This window comes from Cheilinus undulatus, linkage group 24 (assembly GCF_018320785.1).
Source record: "Cheilinus undulatus linkage group 24, ASM1832078v1, whole genome shotgun sequence".
NCBI classification, from domain to species: domain Eukaryota; kingdom Metazoa; phylum Chordata; class Actinopteri; order Labriformes; family Labridae; genus Cheilinus; species Cheilinus undulatus.
Genome location: NC_054888.1, coordinates 3,361,311 through 3,380,229, shown reverse-complemented (window position 1 = coordinate 3,380,229; position 18,919 = coordinate 3,361,311). Strand labels below are relative to the sequence as shown.

Genomic DNA, 18,919 nt, shown 5'->3' with positions numbered 1-18,919 from the left:
TCTTTCTGGATATATTCTGACTTCTTTTGCATTACGTAGTTTTACTTCTTTGCAGCAGTGCATGCTGCTATGTCATGTGTTTTGTTGCTCTGATTGGCCTGTAATGCATGTGATTGATCCAATCAGGCTCCTTCTTCTTTTCAAGGGTGCTGCCCTTCCCAAACACCGTCTATGGGCTGCTGCCCAGATGGATTTGAAATATTTTCCATGCCATTTATGTGACACAGTCTGTTGGAACCACCCTAGAGCCCCCCCCCCACATGACCCTAAGAAAAGCAACGCCCCCCAAGACCCAGCTGAAAAGAGAAGTAATGCATTTCATTCAAAATTCAACATTTATTTGAATCGTTTCATTGATAAAACCTCAAGAAAAGAGGCCGATGCATTTTGTCTAGGGATGTTCCGATACCATTTTTCCCTCCTGAAACGATACCGATACCAAGGTGTTGGGTATCAGTATTGATACTGATCTGATACCAGTCTTATTGAGTTTTACTGCTAAATATTAAAATAATAATACAGGGGGCTGCATCACAGGCTCTCTCTCTTTTTTAAATACAAAGCTTAGTGCACTTTTCCAAATACGATATAAAACTTACAACTCACAGATTAGCAATTGTTGTTAACAGATATGTACTAAATGTGTACAGTTGTATAAATCATCAAGTGTGTTGAACTCTCTCTCTCCTTTCTGTTATTTTGTGCAGCATCACGTGATTACGGGACAGCCTGCTATTGGCTGACGGACACTCAGAGAGAAACAATATGGCGGTTAGCATTCGAGCTAGCGATAATAAATGATCGTAATTCAATTAAAATGGATAAAAAGGTGTTCAATATCGGGTTTACTGGTGTGGATTTAATCATTAAAGTCCCCAAAACACACACAAGTTCCAGGCATGCTGAAAACGCTGCCGCACGGGATTCAAAGGCATCAGTAGCGTGAATGGGAAAACACAACGGCTAGATTCAAGAGGAAAACAAGAGGTAACGATTTATGGTTCAAAAGTTATTTCACTTTTTATAAACTGTGTCACTTCATGTCTTGTACAGTTGTGTTCAAAATAATAGCAGTCCTACATCACTAGCAAGATAAATCACGGTTTTTGTCAGAATTTCAACTTCTACACTGCAAATAAGTTTCTAGAAGGTTTAGTAAAGGAATAGAAAACCAACAGACCCAACAGGCATGCCGTGCATGCTGCTGATTCTGTGAAACTAAATCATTTACTGAAAGGGGCATGTTCAAAAAAATAGCAGTGCCGAGTTCAATTAGAGAGGTCATTGATTATGTGAAAAAAATAGGGGTTAAACAGGTGGCCCTTATTTAAGGATCAAGGCAACTGACGCTGCATATGCTGGCTGTGCATTTGTCCTTGAAAAACAGAGTAAAATGGGTCGTTCAAGACACTGTTCAGAAGAAGAGCATTCTTTGATTAAGAAATTAATAAAAGAGGGAAAACCTATAAAGAAGTGCAGAAAATGATAGGCTGTTCAGCTAAAATGATATCAAACGCTTTAAAATGGCAGCCAAAACCAGAAGGCGAGGAAGAAAAAGAAAAACAACTATTCGAATGGATCGGAGAATAACCAAAATGGCAAAGGTTCAGCCAATGATCAGCTCCAGGAGGATCAAAGAAGATCTAAGATTGCCTGTGAGTACTGTAACAATCAGGCGACGTCTATGTGAAGCCAAGCTACCAGCAAGAAGCCCACGCAAAGTCCCATTGTTAAAAAAAATACATGTGCTGAAGCGGTTACAATTTGCCAAAGAACACATTGACCGGCCTAAAAAGAAATGGCGTAATATTTTGTGGACTGATGAGAGTAAGACTGTTCTTTTTGGGTCTAAGGGCCACAGACAGTTTGTCAGACGTCCTGCAAACACTGAATTCAAGCCACAGTGCACAGTGAAGACGGTGAAGCATGGTGGTGCAAGCATCATGATATGGGGATGTTTCTCATACTATGGTGTTGGTCCTATTTATCGCGTACCAGGGATCATGGATCAGTTTGAGTACATCAGAATACTGGAAGAAGTCATGTTGCCGTATGCTGAAGAGGAAATGCCCTTGAAATGGGTGTTTCAACAAGACAGTGACCCCAAACACACCAGCAAGCAAGCAAAATCATGGTTCCAGACAAACAGAATTCAAGTAATGGAGTGGCCAGCACAATCCCCGGACCTTAATCCCATAGAAAACTTGTGGGCTGACATAAAAAATGCTGTTCATGAGGCAAAACCAAGAAATACAGAGGAATTGTGGAACGTAGTACAATTGTCCTGGGCTGCAATACCTGCTGACCGGTGCCAGAAGTTGGTTGACTCCATGTACCAGAGATGTGAAGCAGTTATCAGAAACCGTGGTTATGCAACTAAATATTAGTTTATGATTCTCAGGAAAGTTGAATCTTCAAGCATTTCTTAGTTTATACAGTACATTTTTGAGTTTGTAAAGAAAGATGTCAACACTGCTATTTTTTTTCAACATTGTATTTCTTGACTTTCTGTCAAATATTATCAAATTCAATTACCTTTTCCAATTTTCTTGCTTTGAAATAGAACGTGCAGTGTCCCCAATGCATTTGTGTTCATTAAAATACAATTTATTTGAAGAATTTTGAGGTTTACTCACCTTTTTAAACACACTGCTATTATTATGAACATAACTGTATGTATGACAGCACCAGTCTGAAAGGCGTTTTAACGATCACATTCAGAGGAAACTGTCACGCAGCTGCAGTGGGTCCCTTGGTTGTTCTTCTTTGTTGCCGCTGCGCTAAAAACGGAAGGCTGGCACTGAAGAAAAAACTATTTCCTGTTTATAGCGCTAACAGTTAGCATGGCTGAACGAAGCAAACTATAACGTGAATCCAAACGGTATCGGATCAGTGCATGAACTCGTGTACTCACTGATACCGATACCTGCATTTTAAACAGTATCGGATGTATTTCCGATACTGGTATTGGTATCGGAACAACCCTAACTTTGTCCTACCACCTTAGGCTTAATAAGTGTTTATCATGATTTTAGTTCATAAGTGGGAAGCAGGCAAAGCCTTGCACCCCCCAAATTCTTCATGGGTGACCTCCAAATAGTCAGCTCTGCTGCTCATCCCACAAAGGCATGCTCCTTACAGTTGTGGCTCCATTTATAGGGAAACAAACAGGCTTTCCAACGGTGTAAGATTTACTGCCAAGATGCATTGTTACAAAAAGAAACAATTTACCAAATACAAATTTCCTTACTTTTAAGCTTTTCTGTTTTCAACAAAGGGATTTACATTTTTAAAAAGGCTATACAGAAATGAATCATCAAGATAATTGTTTCTTTGATTAGAGTGTTTATTATTCAGGTAAATATAAAATATGGATGCCACAGCTTACCTTACAATGGACCATGATGTACCTGACCTCCCTAAGCCCCCAGTTTTTCTTGGCCCCAGAAAGCTCTCCCCTTTACCCCCCTTATGGACGGCCTTGGCTGTACATGACTATTCTTGAATGTGCTTTGCTGTGTTCATCCACCCACAGGTACGGTGGGGGTCCCGGTCTCTGGAACCTTTATTCTGGGGGTCATGGGCTGGAAAGGTTGAGAGCCCCTGCTCTAAAGAACAGTGTCAGATCATGGTGAAAGCTGAGATTTACACCCCCAAATAAAATCTTAGAGTTCACATCTAGATGGTTGTTGTGCATGTGAGTCTAAAAGACCTCTGCTGCTCCAGCGTCACACTCTTCATCTGGCCGTAAAGATAAACAGTTTCTGATGAAGAGCGGACCTCGCCTGATTGCTCTCAGAGCTTTGTGATAAGTGTCTCTCTGCCTCTACGTGTCATTTCTGTCTGTACTCGGTTGAGTCGCTCGCTCAAGCACCCTCCGAAGTTAATCCTCTGCATTCTTGTGACAGTGAAATCGCTCTGCTCTCTCCTCCAGTTGCCGCCTGCCAAGCCTCTGAATTCTCCTGCAGTCAGAGCTGCAGATGCGAAAGTTTTCCATGTCAGACTTTTTAATGATGTGACAAAAGCAGAGACTGCTCGCTGGTTCTCTTTGTCAAATAATAGACTCTAAATCTTGTTGTTTGTCCTCTTTTCCAGGATAAAAGCCTGGTTACAGAGTTGAGTGGTGGTTTTATCTGACCTTTTCGCCTGAGGAGGAAGAGGGGAAGTCGCTTCAGAGGTAAGAGGAGAAAAGTCTTCTGGAGTTTTAGTATACTTCATTGTTATTCTAAAAAGATATACAGAGCCCTGCATTCTTGCACAAATACCCCAGAGTTTGTTTGTTGACATGCAGGCTGCTTGCATGAGAATTTCTATTTACGGTTGTCTCAAATGCCGGCTTTATTGCATGTGTGTCAGAGGCGTCATGTGCTGAAAAACACTATCATATGTCAAAGAAGGAATCCCCGGCTGACAGTGAGGATCAGCTTGTTTGTTGATGGTAAAAAGAGGCAAATCCAGAGGAAGACGGAGGTTTCACCCTCACAAAAAGCCTCCGTCATAGGGAGCTTGTAAATCAGAGCCAAATGAAAGAGTGGAGCCTCTGAGGATCGTGTCTTCCTCGCCGGAGGAGATAATTCCCGACTAAAGTAGAAACATGTGAGCGAACCGTGGCTGTGGTCTGAAGCACAGAGATGTACAGTGAGCCTTTATTCTCTCACTGTCAAGGATCTGTGTTGGGTTAAGCTGTATTCTTACCTCTTAGTTTTGCAACACAAGTTAAAAACAGCCATTTTTCTATCTGGATATGAAGTGATCCCCTTATTCTAAAATATACAGACCAATTCCTTACAGCAAAAAAACATTTTGGAGTTCCTTCTTGGCAGAGAAAGTGAGCCAGAATCGAGGCCATGAACTTTATCTCAACTTAACGTGTAAGAAAAATGAAAGAAGTGAATCAGTGACTGCAGGGAGTTGCGTAACTGGATCCGGGCTGAGTACACAAGAAGACACACATCCTGATGTAGCAGGAGAATAAACGGAAAAAAAATCAGACAAAGGGAGGAATTAAATGGCTAATTTTCAACAGGGTTATGACTTTTGACTTGAAATGACCACCCCAACTGTTTACCAGAGCTTTTATAAGCACAGACTGTGTCATCTTAAAACATTTACAAGCAGATTTTTGTACTTTTTCATGAGGCCACTGGAGAAAATATAATGATAAAGAGGATCTGTTAAAATTCAGGGAAAACTCTATAGTATCAAGTTTGAAAAGTCCTTCATTTTAGAGAAATAAAGGATCTTTTTATAACTTTAAAAGTTATAAATGTTGGGGGTGCAGGTGATGCCCCATGTACTCAGGTTCAAATTGGTCCTGTGGCACTTTCTTTCCCACGTCTCTCCCCGTCTCTCTCTTCCCTGTTTCAAATTCTATCCACACCCTCCGCCGTCTATAAAGGCATGAAAAGCCCAAAAATAAATCTTATAAAAAAGTTGTAAAAGTACATTCACCAAACAGTAGAATTTTGAGACTATAAAGTCAGAAATCTAACCACGGTTTGGTGTCTTGTTAAGTTTTTTAACAGAGCTTAACAAATTTATTAGACCATCACCCAAAGTAAGGTTTATGCCACAGCTGCCCTAAATTAACAGCATTGGTAATTACCAAAATCATTTTTTATGTTTCTGCAATGGTTAATACACCAATATGTAGAAGCTCTTTAACCCAAATGATATTTTTAATGCTAAAATATAATTATTATTTACAAAATAACAAACAAAAAAAGTAAAGTATGTTAATATTTCTTGATTAATATGTCAAATTATAGTTATTTACTGTCATTCCTGAAGAGAAAAATGAGTTTTAGTGGTTGAATGTTATGCTTGATTCATTTCTGACTTCTCAGAGAAGCCCATGTGAGCCGGCTCAAATTTGGGGTGAATTCAGTTTGAAATTCCTCATTCCTGTTCAAAATGGTAAAACGTGGAGAGCTGACTGAAAATGAAAGAGTCCACATTAAAGCACTTCATGATGCTGGATGGTCTCTGAGACAAATATGACAGGTGGTCTAATACATTTGTTAAACACTGTACATTGTTGTAAATTTATGATTTTAAAAACTTGAAATTTTTGAGTTTCTAGTGTCAAAATATAACACTTTTTAAACTCTGAAATTGCAAAAAATTTTGTTAATTTTGGACTTTTAAACTCTAAAATTCTGAGTTTTATTTCTTGTAAATATACAACTTTATAATCTCAAAATTTTAATTTTTTTTTCCACTGAAAATTGTGACTTTTTTGCGCAAAAATTAACAGATTCCCTTAATGTTTACGTCTTTAAGGTTGGCCGTTTCAAGGTTTAAAAAATACATAAATGCAATCTAATTTCTAATCTTGACAACTTGTCCTGCGCCCCCATAAGGGTCCCCAGGTCCCAGGTTGGTAACACCCTGGGGGTCGTCAGATAGCTTCTACAAACAAAGAATATTTCAAAATTATTTCAAAAAGCATATTTTACCCCTTGGTTTTTTTTTTTGTTTTTTAGATTTTTTTATTAAGAACCGAGCCATAACATTCCACATCTCAACTTGGCCACAGGACTTCCTGTTCCTTTTTTTTTTCCAGAAAATCAAAATCATATGAGCCAAAAAGGATGTATACAGCATAATAATAAATAATAATAATAAAGTATGACTTTACTTTACTTTCCTTTACTTTACTTTAATAATAATAATAACAATAAATAAATAATCAGATTTAAGTCCTCAACCTTGGGACATTTTCACAAAACATACACCAAATAAAGATATTACATAAAATAATAATAATAATAATAATAATAATAATAAATAAATAAATAAAAATATGTATTTTTTTAAATTATATTTTACCCATTTTTAATAAAAGTATATGCATGTAATTATTTAAATGGGATATAAAAACCTTGTTATTTGTTAAGATTTATGCTGAAATCAAATTGATTAAAAAACAAAACAAACAAAAAAAAAAATTAAAATGTAAGTCTTAGTCCCCGGTCACTCGCACCTTTATTTTGGGGTCGCCGACTGAAAAGGCTGGAATCTGCCATGGAAAATCACATTTTTAGCCTTTAACTTCTACATTCAGTCAGGAAAACTGTTTATTTCCTGTTTCTGATGTTCTGGAGAGGAATAAACCTCTGCTGAGAATCTGCTCCCAGTGAAAACCTCCATGATGAACATTAAAGGAAGCTTGACCTAAAAACATGCAGAACTGTTAAAAACAAGTTAGCAGCTCAGCCTGCAGCCCCTCCTGACTTCCTGTTCCTGCTGGAGACCAGCGTCTGAGAAAATGCGTGAGAAAGGAGGACACTGACGGGCAAATTTAAGAGCCAAATAGGGATGCAGCTGAAGCCAGGCGTGCATCAGGGATGATGGAGCAATATTCAAAGATAGTCATACACAGATATTAAGAGAAAAACCTGCTTACATTTTAACAACTCTGTTTTGTGGTGGTATTAAAGTATGCAGAGTTACAGACTGCTAATCTTCCCCTGCATGGTTAATTCTAGAATGACATAGTGTCTCCTATATTTGCTGCTTAAAGGTTCATGAACAGTCTTCAGCCACAGTCTGCAGGCAGTGCCACAACACAACTACGGCTTCAATGCCATCCGTTTTTTTTACATATTTTCTGTTATTTTAACTTTGATTTTTCTGTTTGGTTTCCAAACGTTGACAGCATATTTGTGCACCTTGCAGTATTTGGAGGATTCCTTCCTCACCTGTCTTATAAAGCAGAGGTGGTATTTTACTAGAAGAGAGAAGAACGCTGGTTGGTCAAGGACTGAAAGTCGTCCTTCAGGACTTTGAAGATGTGAATGGACAGCTAAACCTGGACTGATTTATGAGTAAAGAGGATGTTGAAGGAAGAAGGTGGTTTTAAGCACCGGGAGTCCAGCAGTGTTGGAGCCTGAGGCGGAGGCGATGCCGCCTGCATCCTGTCGGCTCGGAAGTCGTAATGGTTGTGTGTCAGGAAGTGTTGAGGAGGTTTATAAGTGTGTCTGTGTCAGCTGTCCTGTGAAGATGCTTCCTAAATCTGACTCTCAGCTGTCGATAATGTTCATCACGTACTTCACAAATGCAGCGTAAGCACGTCACGCTCTGAGATCGAGTCATTCATGCACCAGGTTGTCCTTGAAGAGATCTTCACTTCCCAAGCAAGAAAACACTCAAGTGTGTGCATGTGTGTGTTTGTGTGTGTGCATTCCAAGTCTGATAGGATGGCAGAGTCGGCTCGACAGGAATGCCCAAGGAGGAGGTGGTGTGTGGCAGGAAGCAGGCTGGCACATTTTTTGTTGCCATTTAAAGCCACGCACAAACACGCCCTCGGACAGTTGCTTTGAATTGAGATAACAAGAAGTCTTTCAGCAGCAGCCAATCAGAGTCCAGCTGAAGGGGAACGTTTTGAAGGGCAGATGGGAAACGTAGTAAGCTAAAAGCAGCAGACATCCCCAGCTGCTCGGCCGTTTCTCGTTGTCTCTGTGCAGCACACGTCGTGCGTGCTGGGTGTGCTGCAGAGGGAATCTTATGCATGTGTTGGTGCATGTGTTGCTCGTGCAGTATGTTCTACCCACTGTGCTTTGTATTCCCAAACAGGTGGCAGATGTAAACCTTCTGTTGGGTAGACGAAGCAGCCAAAGGATGATGAAAAATTCAGTCTGTTGGCAGCAGAATGATTTTATTTATGTGGAGTCGATCAAAGTAGAGGATGGGAGCTTCTTTCATTGGTTTAGCTTTGTCGAACATGGGAGTTGGTGGTCTACCCCAGCCTGAGCTGGTTATTTTTTAGTTCCTTAGCTTTACAGACATCAGGTGGATCTAAACCTACCATTAAACCCCGATAGCCCAATCAAACAAGCAAATGCAGGTGGAACAGGCACAGAATTCAGAAAGGTCTATATCAGTTATTAGCCTCTCTGCCTTTATTTTGATAGGATGGCTGAAGAGAGACAGGAAATACAGGAAGACAGAGTGGGGGACGCCACCAGACAGCGTCAGAATCAGGAATTAATCCTGCAATCAGTGGGTCGAGGACTGCCGCCTCTGTGGGGTGACCAACAGAGCTAAACTGACACCCATTAGACATTTAAAATACAAATCAGAGTCCGTCAGCGACAACAAACCCATATACAGAGGCTGCAGTCTTCAGCTGCTTACACAGTGCTGCTCTGCAGCCGCATCTTAGTGAAGCCTTGCCATCATTACACTTTTTACCAACACATTGCATCTGCAAACGTGTGATATTGGTTGTGCATCAGGTTAATTCACACAATGACTGAGATCGTGCCGTTTTCTAGATGGCTGTTTGCTACGGCATTTGAGGACAAAATCTCTTGAAGTCAGCTAAGTCAGTGGTTACCACCCTTCTTCCTTTGCATCCTCCTCATTAGTATGTAGGAAAAGCAGAGTCCCCTAAGACCCACCAATGAACAAAGTGAAAACACCCAACAGAGAAGGCATACACATCATGGCTCTTTACACCTGTCCACTCCGTGTGTTTTCATGGTTTTAGTTAAAACGCATAAATTTGGCTAGCTCATCCTCATCTAAGATCTGTGGCACGTCCTCTTAGGGGTCCAGGACCCCATGTTGGGAACCAGTGATCTAATTAACCTTATGAGCTGGTGGGTGGGGATCTAAAAATGGGTTTTAGAGCTCATTTCAGTGGGTCTTAATTCAGGAAATTGTGTCTATGATGTATGGAAGCCCTGATTGGACAGAGATCCATACATCATTTGCTCATTTTTAGAGTTGTTTCGATTTCGATACCAGTATCAGAAATACATCTGATAGTGCTTAAGATGCAGGTATTGGTATCAGCAGGTACCAGTGTTAATTTTGGCAGCTGTTTTTAATTTTAGTCTTAGTCTTTAGATGAAATGTCTTTTAGTTTTGGTCACATTTTAGTCATTTCTGCCCTTTTTAGTTTTAGTCTAGTTTTAGTCCATAAAAAGTCCTCACATTTAGTCCTTACTTTTAGTCCAAGCATTTATTTTCTTGCCTAAATCTGGTCCCGAATCATGGTAGTGTGTTCTCTGCACCCTGCTAACCTGGGGTCCCTGCTTTCTACAGCTGAGAGGCAGACTAGATACAGCTGCATTGTTTTTAACAGATTTACCCACAGTGGAGAAATATCACAGATTTTGAATGTTCAACGAGAACTAAATTACATTTTAGTCTAGTTTTAGTCATCTTGATGAAAACTAAACTTAGTTTTTGTCAGTTTTAGATATCACAGATCTATTTTTGTTGGTCTTAGTCTAGTTTTTGTCCTAGAAAAAAGACTGTCGAACATTTTTAATCATAGTTTTAGGTGACGAAATTCAACACTGGTGAGTACACGAGATTATGCACCAATCCGATACTGTTATGGTTTAGCTTTGTATTTAGCTTCATTTAGCCATGCTAACTGTTAGCGCTATAAATCTGAAATCAATTCTTCTTTACTGCCGGAAAGCACTGCGTGCACAATCTACCATTTTTAGAGCAGTGAAGAAGAAGCACAGGACCCACTGCAGCAGCAGAGAAAGGTGTCTGCATGACAGTTCTTCTCTGAATGTGATCGTTAAAACGCCTTCCAGACCAGCGCTGTCATACGCAACAGGAAGTGACTCAGTTTATCAAAAGTTTAATAACTTTTGAACCGTAAATCGCTGCCTCTTACTTGTTTTTCCTCTAGACGCTAGCCGTTGTGCTTTCCCATTGATGCCTTTGAATCCCTTGAGCCTGGAACTTGTGTGATTTTGGGGGACTGTAATGATTAAATCCACACCAGTATACCTGGTGTTTAACATCTTTTCATCCATTTTAATCCAATTACAGTCATTTATTACAGGTAGCTTGAATGCTAACCATCATATTGTTTACCCTTTGTGAGTGTGTGTCAGCCAATGGCAGGCTGTTCTGTAATCTGCCTGAATAGAGCATAATGGAGAGAGAGAGAGCCTGTGCTGCAGCCCCATGTGTTAGTGTGATTTTAATATTCAGCAATAAAACTCAATAATCAGCAAAAAAACATCTTTAGGCTCACAGAGATGCTGAACATCATGATTATGATAATGTGGCATTTCCTCTAGATCTCCTAAACAAATGCACATGTTGATAAGAAACAACAGAGTAATCATGTCTGCTTAAGGCGTCTATAATAATTGAACCACTGGTCTAAATGTTTGTTTGTTGTTGATTTGATGCCTGATTGCTGGATTTTACGCTCCTTATCATAACTCAGCCACCTGAACTTCATCACTGATGTTTGCTCATTAAAGCAAAAGCTTAATGTTTAGGTCCACATTATTCATACCTCAGCAGAGCCTGCAAACTTTACCGAGCAATAAAAGTGGAGCTGAAGAGAAAATCAGCATCAGCTGAGGATTGACTTCACAGCTCTGCAGCTCTTTGAAGCAGAGCAGTCAGCCTCATCTTTGAACCAGAGCCTGGTTTTAATGTCTGGCTTCTTCTCAGCAGTCTGCTGCTGCAGTGCTGCATCATGGTAAAAACTCTGCAGCAGACCACCTGAGCCCCTCTATATATATATATATATATATATATATATATATATATAAAAACGTGGATGTAACCCAATCTCCGGAGGGCAGGGACAAGACTATTGATTTCACATTTGGACTGATGCCCTGCAGGGAAGCTGACACATCCTCACTGTGTTTGTGAGCAAGGAGGAGAGAGAGAATGGCTGTCAGACAGTGGGAGAAAGAAAGACAAACACACAGCCTATTTGTAGACTGAAGTCTGTCAGTTTTAGCCCCCAAGTAACACCTTATCTTCTTTTCTTTCCCTTTAATGACTACACACATCATTATTAAACTGGGTTACAGTAGAACTGATCAGTCTGTTAACAGAGACTACAGTCATCAGTGTTGTTCACACACTACATTAGTAAACTGGGTTACAGTAGAACAGATCAGTCTGTTAACAGAGACTGCAGTCTTCAGTGTTGTTTCCTGCATGTAACCCCCCACTCTTTCGCTATTTTCCCAGGTTCCATCACTATTCACTGTCCTGTCTGCACACACCCAGTCTGAAACAGGGTCAAAGTCATCCTATCTGGTGCTGATCAGGCTCTAGAGGCTGAATGAAGATGTAAAGATTGTCTAGACAGAGTCTAATCTTCTGTTAACGTGAGGAACCTGCACTTATGGTTAGTGTTACAGCATATCTGCTCATGTTTGTCTGCAGGTTTATGTTAAACTAATGCAAATAAGCATGTTTGCTTTGCTTTTAGTGTGAATGAAGCTCAGCATAAATTAGGAAAAATGATGTAAATCCATCATCTGGAGGCTCTGTGGTAGCATGAGGAAGCAGATGGACATGTATGCAGGGAAGTGGAAACATCACATCAATATGTCCTAAGATCCAGGCCAAGTTCCTCTGACATGGAGTGGTAGCAGCACGCCAGTCTTTAGGATGCGTTCTGTACACGGCGGCTGAATTTTGCATGCTCAGATGTCGCCGTGCTCACATCCCCGCCCACCAGTGACCGTGCAGATTCACGCTCGTCTCAGTTTCCTCCTCTCTCCATCTGTCGGCTCCTGACATCCCCCCTCCTCTCTGTCCCCCGTCTCTTTCTCTGCCCCTCCCTCCTAATTGGCTGAGCGCTCTCACTGTGTCACGCCGTGCTTCGCCGAGCTCGTTCCTGCTCTGTTAGCAGGCTGTTGGTCGCACTTGACTAATGTCACTGTAGCTGCTGAACCGGCCATCAGGTCCTCCCCTTTCTTCACAGCCTAATAGCTGCCTCCCTCCTTTCATTATTGCAGCCGTCCATCATTCCCTCCATCACTCCTCCGCGTCCATGTTTGCTTTCTTTGTTATCACTCTCCAGCCATCAGCCCTTCCTCTTTATTGCTCTTCATCTCCTCTTGTCTGTAACCCCTATGAAACCACTCTGTCTGGACTGGCACACTTTTATAAAAAGGTATTTTTTATTCAAATTCAGGACGGAGAGACCCAGAATAGTCACGGTGACTGTAGCATGTTTCCTCTGTGGAGATGTCTGCAGAAGATACCCACGCTCTTATCGCTGCTTATTTCTGGGATTGTCTGATAACTCCACACTAGCAGCAGCTTCAGTTTACTGTCATTTTCCTGCTTTGACTTCAGCCATGGTGCGGCTCTTTAACGTTAGGTGGAAAAATAAATGATAAAGACATTATTTTTCCAAATTTAGAGTTTTGATATGATAGTATCAAGACCTGTCTCCATCTCACAGCAACAAAAATGATCTCCTGGACATCCAAAATCTGTGAATTTAGTGTTTTTTTCCAATCTGCATGTAAGAAAGGTTACCAATTTCCCAGGCACCCGTTCCTCTCAACAATCATCTTAAACATTGGCAGAGTGTTGGAGAGCTTTATGACCAAAATGACCCAAAAAAAGCCATAAAAGGCCATGTCGTATTACAACGTGATGAAACACCTGTGCTCAGAAATGCTTACCTCCAATTTCCACATACAACGGCTGCATCATGGTCTGTCGGCCGCAGAGCAAATCGCTCCCTCTCTCTTGTCAATCAGAGCAGTTCCACTAGATGCTCATCAGTCCGGCACTGATGCTCTACTCCAAACTGCTGTGTAAAGTATCCGGTACTTTCAGAATACAATACAATGCACAGACTCCTGATCATAAATCAACACTATTTCAACATTATGTCACATCCAAAAAAGGTCACCAGGGGTCACAGAGCTACGGCAGCACCACTGACAAGGAAAAGTGAACTTTTGAGGTAAAAAGCCACAGAATTTTACATAAAACCACACATCCTTTAAGGAAAAATTAACCTGCTAACTTCCTAATGTACTCACCCATGGTGAAAGCAATAATACCATGGATGAAAAATCAATCCCAGTAAGGTAAAATAATCCACTGTTGACATACTCCGCATATTCCTGCGTGAGCGCTGCACGGCTGTTGTATGTGAGTGCAGCCCAGCAGGACCCGGGAGGGAGACTAGGATGCTGTAGCGCGGTAGCTGGCAGCAGAGTGATTTGGGGCTTTTCTACTACGCCTTTTGGCCGTGCCGCGCTCAAATCAGGCCAGCCCCACCTTCAAGCGTGCTGTGCCGACGTTGAAGCACTTCGCAGGGTCCGATTTGCTGGTGGGACTTATCCCCTCTGCTGCTGATAACCCTTCACGATAAATTTTCACCCCACGGGGTGGTTCATTTTATCCCCGTCTCTGCTCCAGCTGTCTATAACTCTGTTACAGCAGTGTCAGCATTCACTGTTTGACTTCAGTCGTTTTCACGCTATCGTCACAAACAAAAGGTGACCAACAAGAAAAGACGGCGTAGAAGAAGACAAAACAGGAAATCTGTCTCCTTCTGCCGGTCTTTTCTCCACAGAAACAATGAAAAAACTCATTGGGGCATAATGAGCAGGCAGTGAGGCGGTGAGCTGTCCAGCATGTCGTTCTTTACATGAGACAAATAAATTAGCACAGACTACGACTATATCAGAGCGATTCTGATGTCAGAGGTGAAGAAATCCGGCTCCAAGCTGACTTTCCTGCTCAATACTTAGCGTGCAAAAATCCATGAAAGCTCTGCCAGTGTCTCCAGCTTCTTTAACCTTTAAAGCGGTATCCAGCCCACATTACCCATTCATTAGACAAACATGGAGAGTATTACACAACAGCGTCAGACTCCACTGGACACTCCAGGTCAGTCGAGGTGGAGAAGCCGCCCACACCCAGTTGGACTTTGTTCAGACAGTTTTACTCACACGTTTCATGCTCCCCTTTTTCCCCTCCCACGATTAGTGTGACGTCTTTTTGGTGAGGTGACGTAGCCTCCTGGTCTCCTCTCTCCTGGTTCGTACATGAAGGGAGTCGACCTGGAAAAAAAGGCAGGGCAGGAAACAGAAAGATGGGGCGGAAATGAGCAAATAACCACAGACCACGCTGAGCACACAAGGCTGGAAATAACCATCATTACATGTTTGCACAATTACAGTGAGATTGCATCTCTTTTATACCTCCGTGTCGGTGAAATTAAACATTTTAGAGCAGCAATAAAAGCTTTGTTCCTCTCTGATACAAGCCTTGTTTCCCTCGCCACATGAAAGATCCTATGAGGATGTCATTCTGATATCTTGACACTCGTCTTCGTCATCTGCTTGTTTTATGGTCAGGTTTATGGGCCATGATGACAATCAGACACTTGTATGTGTAAGAGGTGATTCACTGTCTGTGGGCCTGGGAGCACAGACTGCCGTGGATGATGGCTGACGGGGGAGAGAGATAACGGAGGTCATTGTCAAACCTAAGACATGTGGTACTTTTAGGTTATTCCAGGTTATGTTAAGCTTCTGTTGCTATTGAAAAGTATTTTTCATGTATCAAAATAGGTGTCAGTGTTTAATTTCTGCTAGTTTCATAGGGAATAGTGAAAGTCTGGCATTGTGACAGCCCCGTTAGAAAGTAAATGAAGCAAAGAAAGCAGACAAACAGCCCATTCTTTCCTCCTATAGTGAACACAGATACCAGCATCATTGTTCTAGAGAAGAAACAGCCGAGTCTCAACACTGTCAAAGTCGAGAAAACATGCAAATGGTGTGAAACTGTTACACAAGCTCACAACTCCTGCTCTCCCTCACAGATACCACAGCCTCGGAGCACGCCCAGCCGACCTGCTGAACGCCTGTTTGGAGCTATTTCTAGCCACGTTAATGCTAAATATTTCATCTTCTGTCCCACTAAACTCATGAATCCTCCTGCTGTATTGCACAATCTTCAAGCCTGGTGTGAGTTTAGTGAGGTTGCATTATTGAGATGAAGCTTTCTTGGCCAATTCTAAGTCCCATTCAGCCTCCATTTTTGGCTTGCCATTAGTGATGATATCATGTGTTTGGAGGATTTTTTGGGCAGACTCAACCCTGCTCAACAAAAGAGCAAACTGTTGAAAACTGTCATTGCAAGAGCCACAATCTAAGTGGTGTAAAGTGACTAAAATGGGCAAAAAAGCTGTAAAAAGGTGGGAAAATCAGGGGAAAGTGGCATTTAATGGCAAAAGGCAGCTGAAATGGGCGAGAAATTGCAAAGAAGCAGGATAAAAGTGGCTGATACTGATGAAATAGGGCAAAAATGGGATATAAGTGGCACAAAATCATCAAAAAGTGCCTTAAACAAGTGGTATAAAAGGGCTTAAAGCAGCAGAAATGGATTAAAAGTGGCAAAAACGGGTACAAAGTCACACAAAATGGAGTTACAGGTGGTCAAAAAGCAGCAGAAATGAGTGAAAAGTGACTAAAATGGGCGGCGAAAAGCTGTTTAAAGGTTGGAAAATGGGGGGAAGTGGCATTTATTGGCAAAAGGCAGCTGAAATGGGTGAAAAATTCCAAAGCAGAAGAATAAACTGAAACTGATGAAACAGGGCGAAAATGGGGGAGAAGTGGCAAAAAAATCGTCAAAAAGTGGCTAAAGCTAATGAAAAGTGGTAAAAATGGGCTAAAAGCAGCAGCAATGGTTTCAAAGCGGCAAAAAATGTTTAAAAAAGGGAAAAAAATACAGGTTGACCATTAAGTTTGACCATTAAAACCTACTGCGGGAGACAGACTAGTTCATGGTACTTGCAATGATAAATTTCTGAGGTCAAAGTTTAAAAGAATAATATTTCAAATGAAGCCGTAAAAGAGCCACAAATCATCACTGAAGAGCCACATGTGGCTCCAGAGCCACGCGTTGAGCATCACTGCTCTAGAGTTTATATTTGCGAAAAAGCTGTGAGGAAAATCTGATTTTGTCAGGTGAAGATGATGAAGGCAGATGTCTGGGTTCATCAGGTAGCATCCACATGATGAGTATTCAGTCCCAAAATAGTGTAATTCAGCGTTTTTCATGGAAACATCCAGTCTGCCCTCATCGCTGCGGAGCATCTGGCCCACAGTAGTGTTTACACAGCGAAGGTCATATTCCACATCCCGGCCCTCCTGCTTCCTGTGTGACTGAAATATGAAAGGATTTTTATTTGGTACTCAAATGTGCAGACGAGTCCATCATTTGAATGATCACAGGTGCTGAAAGAGTGGCTGAACAGACCCTACAGTCCTTTTTTTTAGCACTTAGAGGCTGTAAGTGTTCAGTTTGTTGATGTGCATGAGAGGTTAAAGCCAGTCCAGTCAACAGGATGCAAATATTCACATGAATGATCCAAAGAGGAGAAAATTCAACCGGCATTTCCTGCAGGGCTGGATGCCAAAGCAAACCGGAAAGGATGCTTTCAGTCCATGCAGCATTTTCATAAAATAATGACAACAATCTCCAGGGAAATGAGTGTTTTTTACAGCCTCATTTATTTACCTCAAAACATCTGTAAATGCTGTTATCAGTGAGCATAATCCTGCATGCAGCTGAATCTCTCCCATTAAACCAAATGTAAGGCTGGTAACACTGCTGGACATGGGATCTGTGCAGTAACAGTTAGTTTTGGATTTAAACCACTTTCCTTTACTGAGGACATTTTAAGGAGAGACCCCTGATCTAACCCATGACATCATGTGAAACTCTCCATGTGTGTTTCTGTCACACCCAAACACTTCATCAATCCCAGACTCTTTTCAGAGTTAGCAGCTATTCGTGTAGCTCCAGGAGGATTAATAATCTAGCTCTCTACCTCTCCACAGACTTGTTTGCAGTTCCGAGCGCCTACATTTGTTTGTCACATTCGGTGTGAAAATAGCTCTCAGGCAGCATCAGTCATTGGAGAAGTGTGACCGAACATGTGACAAGAAGTTGAAGCTGTGCCGTGTTTTCTTGCCTCCAGTGAAGGTGCTCTGTCTGATTTGTGACCCGCCCTTCTTGGACCAAAACAACCGTGTTTACTGCGCTCATGTAGACCAATAAAACAAACTACATGAGACAGAAGGCATGAAATTTAGGCTTTTCCTGCTTGTTGAGTGACTGAAGGTCCAGTTTTCATACAGCTCCAATCCTCCTGATGCTCTGATATGATACAACTCATGCTAAAGATAGACACATCCTCCTCCTCCTTCCTCTGTCTCTTCATCCTCCTCAGTGATGGATGTTTGCCTCACGTTCTCCTAAATTCAGAGTTCCATCTCCCAGAACATACTTTGTACCTCCCATGCGTTTGCACGGTGACACTAAAAGTCCGCCAAGCGAGTCTCCACTGGGAGGAACCTTTGACCTTTAGCCTCTCGCCCTCAGACCTCCGAGTCTCAAGAGACAGATGAGAGCCGGTCATGCACAAAAAACAGAGGGGGACCGTGCAGGATCAGGAGGGCAGAAAGGCCACGGCTGTTGTTTGGTTTGCCATGAAGCCTGCAGGAGAGAGTTTGCACGTGCTCACATCTCACAACTGGACCAGTTTGGTCTGTTAGCTTAATGCTAACACATGATGGAAAATGCCTCAACAGGCTAAACAAATTAGCATGATGATAATCCAGCATTAGCATGCTTAACATTCACTCTTTATGTCCCAATTCATGGGACGTATCTCTCTACTGCCCCCCGCTGGCAGGTGGGTTTGTGGGTGCATTCTCCTAGTTCTCACATCGCTCCTTTCTCTAGAAATAAAGAGGAGAACATGTGCTTTTAGAGCAAGAATCAGTCGGTGTTTCCACAGCGTTTTCATCCAACAACACACGGCTGGAGCACCGCTGTCCTCACACCTCGAGACGTTCAAACTGACACCATAACAACGCAATATTTCATGTTTTCATTCTGTCTCCTTTTACCCGCTCTTCCTCTCTGTGTGATATGTGCTCAGAGGAAATGTGAAAAATATTTATCTAAAATATTATCAAGAATAGTCTAGGAATGCTAAGAAATGTTTCCCCCTCTTTTAAACAGATACAAAATTGCAGTAAATAATATTTATTATTGTTTGATACAACAGTAACGCGTTCACTGTGGCCTTATGGAGCGTATAGAAAGGTAACAGACCACTTTAGCTTCATCTACATATCCC

The 18,919-nt window shown here is 41.6% G+C and overlaps 1 protein-coding gene across 6 annotated transcripts in view; it reads left to right on the top strand.

The window, feature by feature from the left end:
• Positions 1–18,919, top strand: part of raph1b (Ras association (RalGDS/AF-6) and pleckstrin homology domains 1b) — a 91,107-nt gene that overhangs the window by 32,154 nt on the left and 40,034 nt on the right. For 4 of the 6 annotated variants that reach the window (XM_041781775.1, XM_041781774.1, XM_041781769.1 and 1 more), the window contains one exon: positions 4,096–4,177. The exons of 1 other annotated variant lie outside the window; for it this stretch is intronic. The gene's annotated coding sequence lies outside the window, so the exon portion shown is untranslated. Of the gene's footprint in view, positions 1–919; positions 988–4,095; positions 4,178–18,919 lie in introns of those variants that run through there. One more of the 6 variants, XM_041781771.1, reaches the window with a different exon arrangement.